General features: G+C 44.2%; 1 protein-coding gene across 12 annotated transcripts in view; it reads right to left on the minus strand.

The window, feature by feature from the left end:
- The window catches only part of SYK (spleen associated tyrosine kinase), a 430546-nt gene that overhangs the window by 188195 nt on the left and 229043 nt on the right, over positions 1–13308 (minus strand). The window lies entirely within an intron of this gene.

Consider the following 13308-nt stretch of genomic DNA (forward strand, 5'->3'; position numbering starts at 1 on the left):
TGAGCAGCTTCTGGTTGGTATCAACTCACAGCAGGACTGTGATAGGGAGAGAGTTGTATTCATTAGAAGTAGTTTGACTTCTTTTTTGAAGGAAGTGGTGGAGGGGTTCAGTCTGATTGCTTGGGGCAGGACGTTCCATATCCTAGGTGCTAGGCGAGAGAAGGTGTGTGTGTAGGTTTTCTTTTTCCTAAATGTTTGCGGTTTCAATAGCAAGGTGTTGATGCTTCTCAGAGTTCTGATATTGCCTAATAATTCGAGTTCATTGGCTAGATACTTTGGTGTGTTGAGGTGCAAGTCTTTGTGTGTCATGCATGCAATTTTTTGCTGTGCTCTTGCCTCATAAGTGAGCAAATTCAGTTCCTTTACATCAGGGGTGATGTGGTTGTTCTTTTTGGAACCAGTGACAAGTCTTGCAGCCGCGTTGAGTGAGGCTCTTAAATCTTAAAGGAGCCAGACTGGATCTCGGCAAGCCACATAGGTTGTAGTTCCATAGTCTATTCTGCGTATAACTAGAGATTGATGGCTGTTTTTAGGTTGTTATCGTTGAGGAAGGGTTTTAGTTTTCAGAGACTGCTCGTATGAAAGTTGGCTTCTCTGGTGGCTGTGCTGATGTGTTCCCTCATGTTGAGATTCTTATCGAGTATTATTCCCAGTGATCTTGTGGAATCGATAATGCGAGGTTTGCATTTGCATTGCATTGAGTTGGAGGTGGTTTTTTGTCAGCCAGATGTGGGTTTTTTGTAAAGTTGTGTTGAGTAGGCGAATGTCATCCTGCGAGGATATTTTTAGGTATAGTTGAGTATCATCCACATACATGTGGTAATGGATATTGGAGAGTTTCAGCATTTCGGTTAAGGGTTCCATGAGTAGATTGAAGAGGGTAGGAGATAAGGCGGAACCGTGAGGGACTCCCAGGGTGACCGGTGTGGTTGAGGATAGCGATTCGTTAATCTTGATTCTTTGAGTTTGTGTGTCTAAGAAGGAGGCGAACCACTTTAGCAAAGATCCTGATAAACCCATTCTGTGTTCAAGTAGGTCCAGTAGACTGTTATGTTCGACCCTATCGAAGGCTGATGATAGGTCTAGGAGGCAGGATTTGTTTTGATCTAGTACTGTACGTGCGTCATCGGCGATGTGAGTCAGGGCAATTTCCATGCTGTGATTCTGCCTGAAGCCTGATTGGAACTGGTCAATGAGGTGGAATTGGGCTATATGGTTGCATAGTTGGGACTGGACGCACTTCTCCAGTAGTTTTGCTAGTGAAGGAATAGTGGATATTGGACGGTAGTTATCTGGAAATGTGTGGTAAACTGTAGTTTTATTTAGAATGGGGGTTACCTGTCCTTCTTTGAGGCAGCTTGGAAGGGTTCCTTGCGATGGAGATGCATTCACTATCTTTGTCCAGATAGGTATAAGAGCAGTTTTGATCCTGCTGAAGATGTTGGCAGGAAGCGGATCACAGAAGTGGTTTGATGGTTTGAGTGTTGTTACTAACTTGAGGATGTCATTTTCGTCAAGGATTTTAAAAGTGTTCCAGGATGCATAGTTTTTGAGGGTAAGATCATGTTGCATAGGTGTTTGTGCCGATTGTGGCACGTTGGAGTTAGGTGGGGGCGACAATGAGAGTTGTTCATTTGCTGTATGGAGCTCTTTTTCTATCATTTTGGATTTTTCCAAGAAGTGGGTGGCAAATGTGTTGTAGTTAGGTTTCATGTTGGGGCCTACTGAGGAGTCGGTATGATGTTGAGCGGACTAAAGTTTGACCATTTTTTATCGTTTTCTTGGTCAATTTCTAGCATTGTTTAGTTGATCTTTGAAGAAATTAGCTTTTGAGATTCTGATGTGTTTGTTGTAATTACTCCTCCTTGATCTTAGTTGTTTAAGGTGCTCTAGAGATGGTGCGGATCTCCAGGCCCTTGCCGCTAGTCTTAGGTTGCGTCGTTGACCATTTAGGCTCCCATTATACCAAGGTTTGGAGTCTTTAGAGGAAGGCCTTTTTAGTTGAAGGGGCGCCACTGTGTCACAAATGCTAGTCATCGCGTTGTTGTAGTGGGTTATGAGGTCATGGACATCTATCAGGTCCGCTGGTGGCGATAGAAAATTGTTGGTGAGAGATGTCAGGTCATTGCAGTTAATGTTGCAAGTGTTTCTTTTCCATTATTTGGGTTTCTTAAGTTGGAGTTTATGTGTCTTCGTAAATGAATCCCTTTTTTTTATAAAACAAGGTGGGTAGTCAATGAATGGCACCTTTCTCATTACGGTGCACCCTTTTGTGCTGTTGGTTCAGTCGCTTCATTCTGATGCAGGAAGATAGACCCTTTTCCATGAGAGGACCAGCCACGCATCACTTGCTCTATGAAGCAGCAAAATGCCAACTGTGCATGGAGAAGGAGGAGTCACGATCAGCTGAAGCAACTCAGAGCCACATACCTTCTGTGAGGCACATGGCACATATACCCCCAAATGCTATGCTGTACTCTGGAAAAACTATGATTGGGTTTGGGCTAGCACACTGATATTTCATAGAGACGGTGACAGCAATCTTTTCTAACAGCTTCTTTGAGACTATGGATTTCTATTCCGTGAACCATGAAAAGTAAGAAGTACTTGATTTAATCTTAGACATGGCCGGGCCCGCATTCCAGCTCATCATTGTTTCACCCACTATTCCACCCTGGACAGACACCGGCCGTGTGCAAATTAGCCTTGGTCCCTCTGCAATAGAAAGTGTCAAACATTAACTGCCAGACCAGGCCCCCTCTAAATGGGAACACGCGCAACCCCAGAGCAGTTTCGGCCATGTCAGTGAAGTGAAGCTTGAGTCCTGTGGCACAGTGATCATGGGACCCACATTATTATTATTTTTTAATTAGCATTTCTTAAGCGCTTAGCTACTCTAAGGCACAATATGATATTGTGACTGATGTTCCCTCCGCACCCTTATAACTGATGTCTCCCTACACCTTCGTGACGAAGTTTCCCCAGCACCGTCAAAACTGCTGTTCCCTCAGCACCCTCATGATCAATGCTTCGCCAGCATCCATAATTTCCATTATGCTTGAATACCTGCAAGCTTCCCCAGAATCTCGTTAGCCAATGGCAAGCCTTGTTCCAGCTGTTACTGGGGCCTTGGTGCTAGTTTCCATTATGCATGTTTGAACAAATACGATACATTTGTTTCCTGTAATTTGTCTCCGATCAACAAGCTGCACTTGCCCATTCTGTAAGGTCAAAGAGAGTGAACTAACACCTGTTTTCTCCAAGGTTCGAGAACCTTTCAGACGACCATGTGCCCCACGTAATATAGCTACATCCATTGAGCCTTCGAGAGGGTACATAAACCCCAGCCAAACTCTAATTGTGGCTTAAACTCTCTCCCTGCGGAACAAGATTCACCCTTCCCACTCACCAGAAGAATACTGTTGCAAACGAGAAGCACTTCAGTCTCCTTAAAGTCCATCTGAACCGTTGGATCGCGTGGCACCTGTTCCCTTGATGTCTTCCTTTTGCTCTCTCCTCCACAGCTACTCTGGACCTCACACAACTCCCTCGATATCTTCTTCGAACTTCAGTCAAGTGGAAGAATTAGGCTGAGTACTTGATATCAGGTTAGTGCGCACTAAACCTCCTACAGTAGTAAACAGGACTGAGTATCCCACCTTCAAAGACGATAGACTTTTACTCCATGTCCTCTCTGTGATTTACTCTAGTGCTGCTTGTGTTGTGTGTTTATTCTCTAGACCCTCCCTACAATCTTGGCGCTAGAACTGTATTGCGCAAGGATTTAACTCTTGAGCTCTGTGTTTCTCTGATAAACAGTAGTGCCTAGAAAAGCACTTCAGATTCTTTGATATATCTATGAACATTTTACCAAAATCAGTTTATTCCTAGAAATGCCACACTCCAGTCAGTGATTCTGGTTATTCTTTTCTTATGCCGAGATGCTGTCGAAACCTGTACGTTTGTGTCACTAAAGTTAATGCAAGTTCATTGTATGTAGAGACTTGTTAGTATACTGATGGTAACTGCCTCCTCTTGTTATTTCCAGGGCATTGTATCACAAAGGTAGGTCTCATAAGTGACAAATCCTGTTACGCTGTTTTGCACAGCTGCAGAGCAGATCCAGTACCACAAGTCTCTCTTTTTTAAATTTTAACCCCCCTCCTTCCTCCTCCCCATGGGGCCACGCTTTGTTTAAGGAGTTTCAGTTCCTTGAACGGGCTAGGCCCTGAGAGGGATAAGAGGTCCAGTATTGGCTCCAGTGCCGTCGCAACAGTTGGAATCAGGTGAGTGCATGACAAGAGGTGATTTATAAGCAATAAAAGAGGAGTTTGAAACTGCTTTCAGGCTATGATGGCAGGACTGAGACATGTTTTAAGGGGCTACTTAAGTGTGTGACAGATGAGGTTTCTGCAGGCCCGCTAGTAGCATTTAATTTATAGAGACTTGGTATACCACTCTTTAAGGGACTTATAAGTAAATTAAATATTTCAATCAGATATATGCCAATATTTCCATGTGAGAGAGCACAAACACTTTAGCAGTGGTTAGCAGTGGTAAATTGCACGGAGTCCGAAGTCTAACAAAAACAAATTACAGCAACAAGTGGAGGGCAAAGACAAAAGGTTTGGGAGGAGACCATCTTAAGGCTGACCGGTCTAGCAGTTATCCTACACAAACTGGAAAAAACATTTTACTCATGATACAATCCTGAGAGCAAGATCATTTATACACAAATGAGTAAATATAATCACTTAGTGAGAGTAGGAAAAGAATGTACCAAACTAATACCATTGTGGGAGATGAAAATATCCCAAATGATATTTTTGAGAACTTTAGAGTCTTTTCCTAACAATTGCTCCTGAACTTTTTCATCTGTCAGTACACTATATTATACAGAGTCTCATGGATCTCCAACTGAATTAATTAATGAGGTTAACTCTAGCAGACATTTTGACCACTTACTTTTTCAGGAAAGTAGAAAATATTCAGGATTTTGACATGGTTGAAAATGCCAAAGTGCTTCCACTTAAGACCACTGAGAAGATTGCATAACTTCAAAGAGTAAGTCTACTGGTGCTCCCTTAGACACATATATGGCAAAATTGATTTACACCATGAAAGACACAATCTCCTCAACCCTCAATGATATATATATTTTTGTTTTATTTGTTTTTTATTTTCTTAATAAGCAGCAGTACAAAACAACAGTTGAATACACAGTTTTCCACAATATAGAACAGTGCAGTAGCAATCCCAGAGACAACCCCTCAGGAAGCATTTCCCCACCACTATATATCTTTAATATCCACCTCCCCGCGCACACACCCCTGGGCCTCCCCGCATCAGTCCAAGTCCGAGGCATCATTATCTTGATCTGAGGGGAGGTCACAGATGTCACCCCTGAATTTGTTCCACGCCCCCCATACTTTACTCCATTTACGAGGGCAACCCCGCCTGATGAAGGCCGACCTTTCCGAAAACATGGCATCGTCCATGTCGGCTCCCCATGTGGTTAGCTTCGGCAATTCCCCTGTTCCCCATTTTTGAGCCTCAATGATATTTTAAACACTTCTCTCAAGCCTTTAAAATTGTAATTACAAGCCCATGTTGAAAAAAGACTTCTTCTATCCAAAAGGCACAAAAATCTCTCTAATACCTTATGCTGCTAAATTACAAGATAAAATAGTGGCTTCTCAGTTGCCCGAGCCTGAAGAGGATTTTTGCCTTGTCCATGAGTCCCAGACAGGATTCCACCCCCAGATAGGAACATATTTGGTAATCATCTTAGGAATCTTTCCCCCCTGTAGATATTTTAAGAAAGATATCCAATGCAAGCAGTGTTGGCACAGTGATATTATAGACCTTTCTCCTACATTCAACACTGTCACCTATTCACTCTTTTAGGTAGGTTGGAGAACATATCCATTAAAGGGATGCTGGACCTGGCCCTTTTTGCAGGGTTATTCCAGAACTTTTTGCCTTCCTCCTGTGTATGTTCTGACCTTTGTTTGTTGGTTTTTTGACTCTGGGCATTTTATCACTGCTGATCAGTGTTAAAGTGCATGTGCTCTCTCCCGTTAACTTGGTAAGATTGGTCTACACTTATTTAATTTACTTGTACGCCCCTTGTACAGGGGTATCCTATATGCCTAGGGCCTGTAAATTAAAGGCTACTAGTGGTCCTGCAGCATTGCTTGCGCCACCCACAGAAGTAGCCTTTAAAACCTGTCTCTGGCCTCTGCTGCTGCAGGGCCTGCATGTGAAGTTTACTGCCAGAGTGAAGTGACATTTAAAGTGTTTGACAAGTCTGAAACTCCCCTTTTACTATATATAGGTCACCTCTAAGTAGGCCCTAGGTAGCCCAATGGGCAGGGTGCTGTGTAGGTAAAAGGTAGGACATGTGCCTTTGTGAAGTGGCTTGTCCTAGTAGTGATAAACAGCCTCTTTGGTTTCTCACTGCTGTGAGGCTGCTCCTCTCATCGGTTTGCATTAGGAATTCCCTGATATATGTTTCAGTGGTAATATCTAATATGAAAGGGTTAGCGTGGCCATGTTTGGTATGTTTGAAAGAGTGTTGCTAAATCCTGCTTATTGGTGAAAGTGGATTTCTTTTTTACTATTTTAGAAAGGCCACTTTTAGAAGTGGGCATTTCTGTGTGCTTATGGCTCTTTGTGCTTTGCAGCCTGACTCCAAGCAACCTCTGGTTTAGAGTTACAAGGGCCTGTTTTGTGCATTCACTCTAGATAGTCACAAGGGGGTTGAAATGTGTCCTGCCTTTCCTGGGTGACTCATAGCCAGGCTGAATAGACCTGGTCTGAATTTAGAGTGGTGGGAATAGTTGTCACCAGCACCTAAATAGGGCTGTGCCTGTGTTTCACAATGGTGTCTCCGCCCGCCTGTAGTGTGTCTGAAGCAAAGGCTGGGGATTGAATGGGAGTGTTGGGCATTTCTGAAGTTTGTTTGGAGTAGCCCCAGAACAAAGTCGTTGTAAGTATAAGTGCAAGAGCATTGACCCCATGATTTTAGACACTGCGTGGAATCGTAACCAGATGCTGCTGGCTGTACAAACTACACATTGCCAGAAGGAGCTGCTATGTTGCCAGGAGGAACCCCCACGGGACTTTAATTATTGCGCTGACCTGCCCAAAAGGACCCTGTGCTGGATAGGTAGTACCTGCACTCTGGGCTTGGTGCCGTAAGTGCTTTCCAAGGAGTACCGTTTCTGCCCCTTGTCTCTACAACTTAGCGCATGGCTTTATTTTCTTTGGTGCTAGTCCCTGAAGCTAAGCGTGCTGAGAGCTTCAGTTGAGGGAAGGCGTGCACTACAGAGGACCAGTGCAGCAGAGGAACAGTTTGGTTGCCTGGATGGAGCCCCTCCCAGAAAGGAGATCAGTGAACCTCTGGGGCTTTGCAGGGTAAGCCATAAATTGGACCACCTGCTCTCACACATCGTATTGCCGAGGCAACGAAGAGCCCCCAGTGCCGCCAGAGTGGGCAGTTCTGCCCCCAGGATCAGCATGATCATGTGGGATCGCTTAGGGTCAGAGCGAGTGTCCACCTGCAGAGCCTCCCTGTATCAAGAGGAGAGGGTACCAGTCCCTCACCAGAGTCCACCCCCACTGCAGAGGGCGTGCTGCAGAGCACCACTCTCCAGAGAATAAGATCTCCTCAGGGTGCAGGGGTGATGACCAACAGATGCTTCACTCCATATTGTGGGCAATCGTGACCCTGAGGAGAGCCAGAGGGTGAGAGAGCAGAAGGGTCTACTCCGACGGTGGCGTACTCCAACGGTGGCCTTCTCCTCGGCGAGGCCCCGCGCCACAACACTGAGCTACCCAGAACCACCACAGTTGCCATCTCGGTCCGAGGGACCACAGCTGACACTCTGAACTGTACACATGGAGCCCCCAAGCCAGAGGGCTTGTTGATCAGTTATGTGATTCTCCTAGTGGGAGAGCCCGCAGTGTCAGTAGTTGCCAGGCACCGGTTATTGCAGTGGCCCAGCAGGGTCTTCCCTGCTGCAACAGGCTGTGTGTGTGTCTCTCCCCCTCCCCACATGTTGGGAGATATACCTGGGGCAGTGTTCAGGATTCCCCACACTGGGTGGAGTCCCCGATTGTGGTCCTGATTAGGAGGGGTATTTACCATATTACCTGTCGTAGGTAGACAGGTGGCCCGGGAGCCTATGTGTAGAGACCAGGGACACCGGATACCATATAATAGGAGCGCAGGTACCGCTCCGTGTGTGTTTATAGCATGGTTTCATAATTTCGACACCATGGAGGACTTATGGTGATCTGCTGATGTTGCATGTGTTTCTTTCTTACATGCTGCATATATGTTTTCTAACATGGATGTATGAGGTTTGGATGCTTTCTACTGGCCAGAATATTGAGTCAAACGTATGGATATGTACAGTAATGTTGTAAGGTGATGTTTTTATCATATTTTGATGATGTATGCAACATATAGGTATTTACTGTATGAATTAACTGTGATTGCATGACAATTGCCTGGTTGGCAAAGTGATTTATGATCTATGTGATGTCATGACAATTGCCTAGTTGGCAAAGGAATTTATGTGATTGTGATCTATGTGCTTTGTATACAATGTATTAGATATTTGTATATAACCTTGTGTGGAGTTTCTTTTGTAGTGTGGCTAGTGTGTCACTGGTGTGTTTGTGTGTTGCAGAAAGGCTTTACACATTGCCTCTGGGATAAGCCTGACTGCTCTGCCAAGCTACCTAGGAGGTGAGCAGGGATTATCTTGGGTGTCTAAAGTAGTGAGTTCTCTCTCGCTTAGGTGCATATCTTAGTCAACCAGAAACCCCAATTCTAACAAGGGACATTGCACCAATGGACATGCTCATTCTTAACAAATAGAATGCAAGCACTCAGTGACTTCCAATCAGATTTGAAGCAAGTTTGCTGGGGGTTTCCTCAAGGTTCACCATTGTAAGAGCTCTTATTTAATCTGCATCTATGTCCTTTAGCACATGCTCTGCAGGAAGTTGGCAGAACATTATTTTATACACAGGCAGTACAAAAATCTGTTTAATGTGTAATAACACTCAGAAATATGGTTCCTATACCATTACACATGCACTGAAAATTGTGTGTACTTAAAAGTATGGTACATATTTGAAACTAAATCCTTGAAAACAGAATTCATGTTAGTTGGCAATAGTCTGAATGCATGAAATAGTGCCCTCTGGCCCTCTTCAGTGAGCTTTTGCCTGGTCCAAGTGAAAGTGATGCACAATTTACAAATGTTAATTCATTCTGTTATCTCTTGAATCAAATTACAGCCAATTCAAAAGCCTGTTTTCATCATCTGTGTGCATGTATGCCGGTTTGTGGTATTTCTGTAGTGTGAACCTTGACAAAAGGCAAGGAAAAGTGTGGTACATGGAGGAAGAACGCATAATAGGAGGGGTAGCGGGTTTGTGGACAATAATTCTGAGAACCATACATATATTGTTTTCCTTTTTCAATTTCTCACAAAGAATTGTAACAATCAAAGTCTTTGAGAATTGAGTTTTACAAATAAGAATAGCTCTGATTACCAAGCAGAAGCTTTATGTTCTTTAAACACATAAAAACAAATGGTATTCTGTTCCCAATCATTTGGTACAACTCTTACAAATATTTTAATTAAATCAGCCTATATTACACACAAAATCTTCCATGGACAAAGGTTGAAAATTCTAAGAAAACAAATCTCAAAATACATTGTGGCCCAAACTCCATTTTAAATATATAGAAAATGGAGTGCAAGAGTCTTTATAAAAGGAGGAGTGCAGCTATGGAACACTGGGCCAGATGTACGACTGAAGCCTTTTGCTACTTCCTAATTCCGACATTTTGAGAAGTTGCAAAATGTGTCTCAGATACATTTAGTAATTCCCAATAGGATCGCATGTGACCTATCTCATCAATATTCATCAGGTAAGTCGCCATTTGCGACCCACTGGGAATTGCTAAAAGAAACAGAGATGGTGGCCTGCTGGGGACAGCAGACCAACATGTCTGTGTTTGCTTTTAAATAAAGCAACTTTTCTTAAAGAAAAACTGTATTCGTTTCAAAAATAAAAAAAAAACGTTTCTTTTTTTAAGAGTAGGCAGTAAACCACTGCCTGCTCTTGAAAAACGTTTTAGCTGCCAATCACAAATGGAAAGGGGTCCCCGGGAGACCGTCTCACCATTTGCGGCTGGCTTACCACAAACTTGAAGTAGGCAGTTAACTACGATTGCTTTACGACTGCATTCCAGTCGCAAAACATTCGTACATCTCCCTGCAACTTCTATTAGGAAGAGATGCCCTTGGTGAGACCCTTCCTAATACCGACTCGCAAACCGTATTTTGCGAGTCGGTAATAGGTTACCAACTTGCAAAATAGGGTTAATACAGGCTAATAGACGTTTTAGCTTTCGTGAACGGCCCAATTCTCCTTTTGAGACTACCTAAACCAGTCGAACATGTGGTCCAATATTTCCATGGATATCAAAGCTGACTGAAACCACCTGGAATTCTGTAAAAAGCTGAAAAATGTCTATTCACTTTCTAGGGCCTCATTTATGAGGTTTTAGCATAGGGCAACACCACAGGTCTTCCTGTGGTGCTGCCCTACAGTAAAAGAAAAGGGTAGGAATGCGCCGTATCTATAAGATACGGAGCATTCCTGTCCTTTTCCCCTGCCCCAGCGCACAATGGGCTATCGTGCGCAAATGCAGGCACCTTTGCACCAGGATGTAAGGGTGCCTGCGTTGCGGGGATGATTATTTCTGTGCAGGAAGGGAAACCTTCCTGCAGAGAAACAATCAGAAGAGGCTTTTTCCTCTTTCTTTGAGTGCTGCATTCGGCAGCACACATAGAAAAGGAAAAAATGAGGAGAAATTAAGATATTTCTCCTTGTTGTGCCTCCCTTACTCCACCCTTGGGGAGGTGTAAGATTTTGGCACTGCCTCAGATTTACGATCTCTCGTAAATCTGGGGCAGTGTCCAGAAGCCATTGATGTTGCTGGGAACGCCCCCAGAAACGCCCATTGCACGCCCCTTTAATGCAGAAAACTGCGTTAAAGGGCGTCATATTTACGAGGCAGAAAAAAGTGGCTTAGTGCTGCTACGTAAATATGGAGCAGGCTCCTGTGCCATGGAACGTCACAAAAAGTGACGTTCCAGCGGTGAAAGGGGCCTCTTAAAAGAGGCCCCTAGTCTTCAACTGTACCTAGTTTGACTTTAATTGTGGTTCTTTCTTTACATCCCTAGGACACATGTGTTGTTGAAGTATCTTGACACTTTTGCTCACATGGCAGTTTAGTTCTTTTTGGGGTTTTGCCCAGTAATTTCTCCTTGGTATATCTTTTTGATAATACCAAGAGACTTGAAAGACCAAACGTTGTCCTTTAAAATGATCCAAATAGTAATGTGAATAATAATAATAATAATAATAATAATACATTCAAAGACATTGCACAAATCACTTAACAAACCCAACTCAGGTTAATCATGCTAAATACCCATTGACAAAATGTGTATCCTTATCTACCATGCCTCTGCATGTTTCCAACATAAAGAAATTGGCAAGTAATCAAAAAGCTTGACAGTGATATTTCTGCAGTTTCAAATGCTATAGCCACAGCTCATTGACTGAATCTTTGAGGCCCAGCCTACATACTGACATTCCAACTATAGCACAATGATAAAACGTATTAGTTTCACAAGATATTCACTGATCTGGTCTATGATAGATCGGATTACAATTAATCAAAAAAGAGAAGACCCAGTGGTCATAATTATTGTATCTCTCTTTTTTCCACACTTGTAAGGAGACCCTAGGCACTCACCCACAAATAATATTAGTGGCATGCTTCATTTGTACAGTCGCCGTCCAGATACCTGCTGTATCTGGATGGGCCCAGCCTTGAACCCAAGGGAGGCCTTTATTAGTTTTTTTAGGGATCCAAAGGATGATCAAAATTGTCTATGGTAACTGAATAATAATATAATAAAAGGGTCCCTTGACAAATTTCAAAACAGCTGGAGATGCTGTTTGAGAACATTAGTATCTCCGGTGTCCTCAAGTCAACATATTTCAGTCCTTATTCCATCATGGGTCCTCCTCGTCCCAGTCCTTATACAGTGAGGCAGACCTGCCTCCACACAGCCAATCAAAACGCTAGAATCAACCAAAAGCTAAAAGGTCATATAAGCCCCTCCCACCCACCGCCATGCCTGTTTTTGTTCTTGCTCCAACAGCGGTCAGAACGCTGGTGCTCCGTGTTTCCTGTTTCGGTTTCCCTGCGGGATGGTTGCGGTTCCGTGAGTCTTTCATAACCATTTTCTTTTAAAAAGATAAGAAAGGTAATTTTTCATGTGTTGTTTTTTGGCTTTGTTCCGGGAACTGGGGTTCAAGTTGAATCTGGCCAAGTCTCATCTGAATCCTGTTCAGAGACTTCAGTTCATCAGAGGTCTGTTTGACACCTCTCTGCGGGCAGTGTTTCTCCCTCCTGTTTGGATCCCTTCCTTGCAGACTCTGTTGCGGGTCTGTTGAGTCGTTCCTCTGCCCCGGCTCGTGTTAGGTTGCTGGTCCAGGGGTTGATGGCTGCCACCACTGCTGTGGTTCCTTGGGCTCGCCTCCATCTCAAACCCTTGGTGACTCATCTGTTGGCTTGGTGGAACTCCTACCGGGCGGATTAAGAGACTCTGGTTCCTCTCTCTCCTACTCTGGTTCGGGACTTGGACTGGTGGCTTTGCTCTCCCGAAGGGGGTTCGGTTTTGTCTTCCACCTCCCCTTTTGTTGACCAGGGATGCTAGCCTTTGGGGGGCCACGTTGGGGTCCTTGGAGGCCAAGGGTCGGTGGTCTCAGAGGGACGGCGCCAGTTCCTCGAACTGGTGCGAGTTGGCGGCCATCTGAGAGGCGGTGCAGTCCTTTCAGGTTCATCTCCATAGGACAAATCTGTTGGTTCGTACCGACAATCAGGTGACTCATTGTTACTTGAACCATCAGAGTGGGAACAAGTGTTCGTCTCTGAATCAGTTGGCCTCCATGATTTGTGCTTAGGCAGATTCTCACCTATTGGCCTTGAGGGCTGTGTACATTCTGGGACAGTTGAATTTTCATGTGGACACTTTGAGCCGCAACCTTCCTTCCTCTGTTCTGTATCATCTCTCTCTTCCTCTGTTCCAGTCCCTTTGTCGTCGGTTCGCGACTCCCTGGATCGATCTCTTTGCCTCTCCTCACAACGCTCTTCTTCCCCGGTTTTGTTTGGAGGTGATGTGTCCTCAGGCTTGAGCGGTG

This window comes from Triturus cristatus, chromosome 2_1, assembly GCF_964204655.1.
Source record: "Triturus cristatus chromosome 2_1, aTriCri1.1, whole genome shotgun sequence".
Lineage (NCBI taxonomy): Eukaryota > Metazoa > Chordata > Amphibia > Caudata > Salamandridae > Triturus > Triturus cristatus.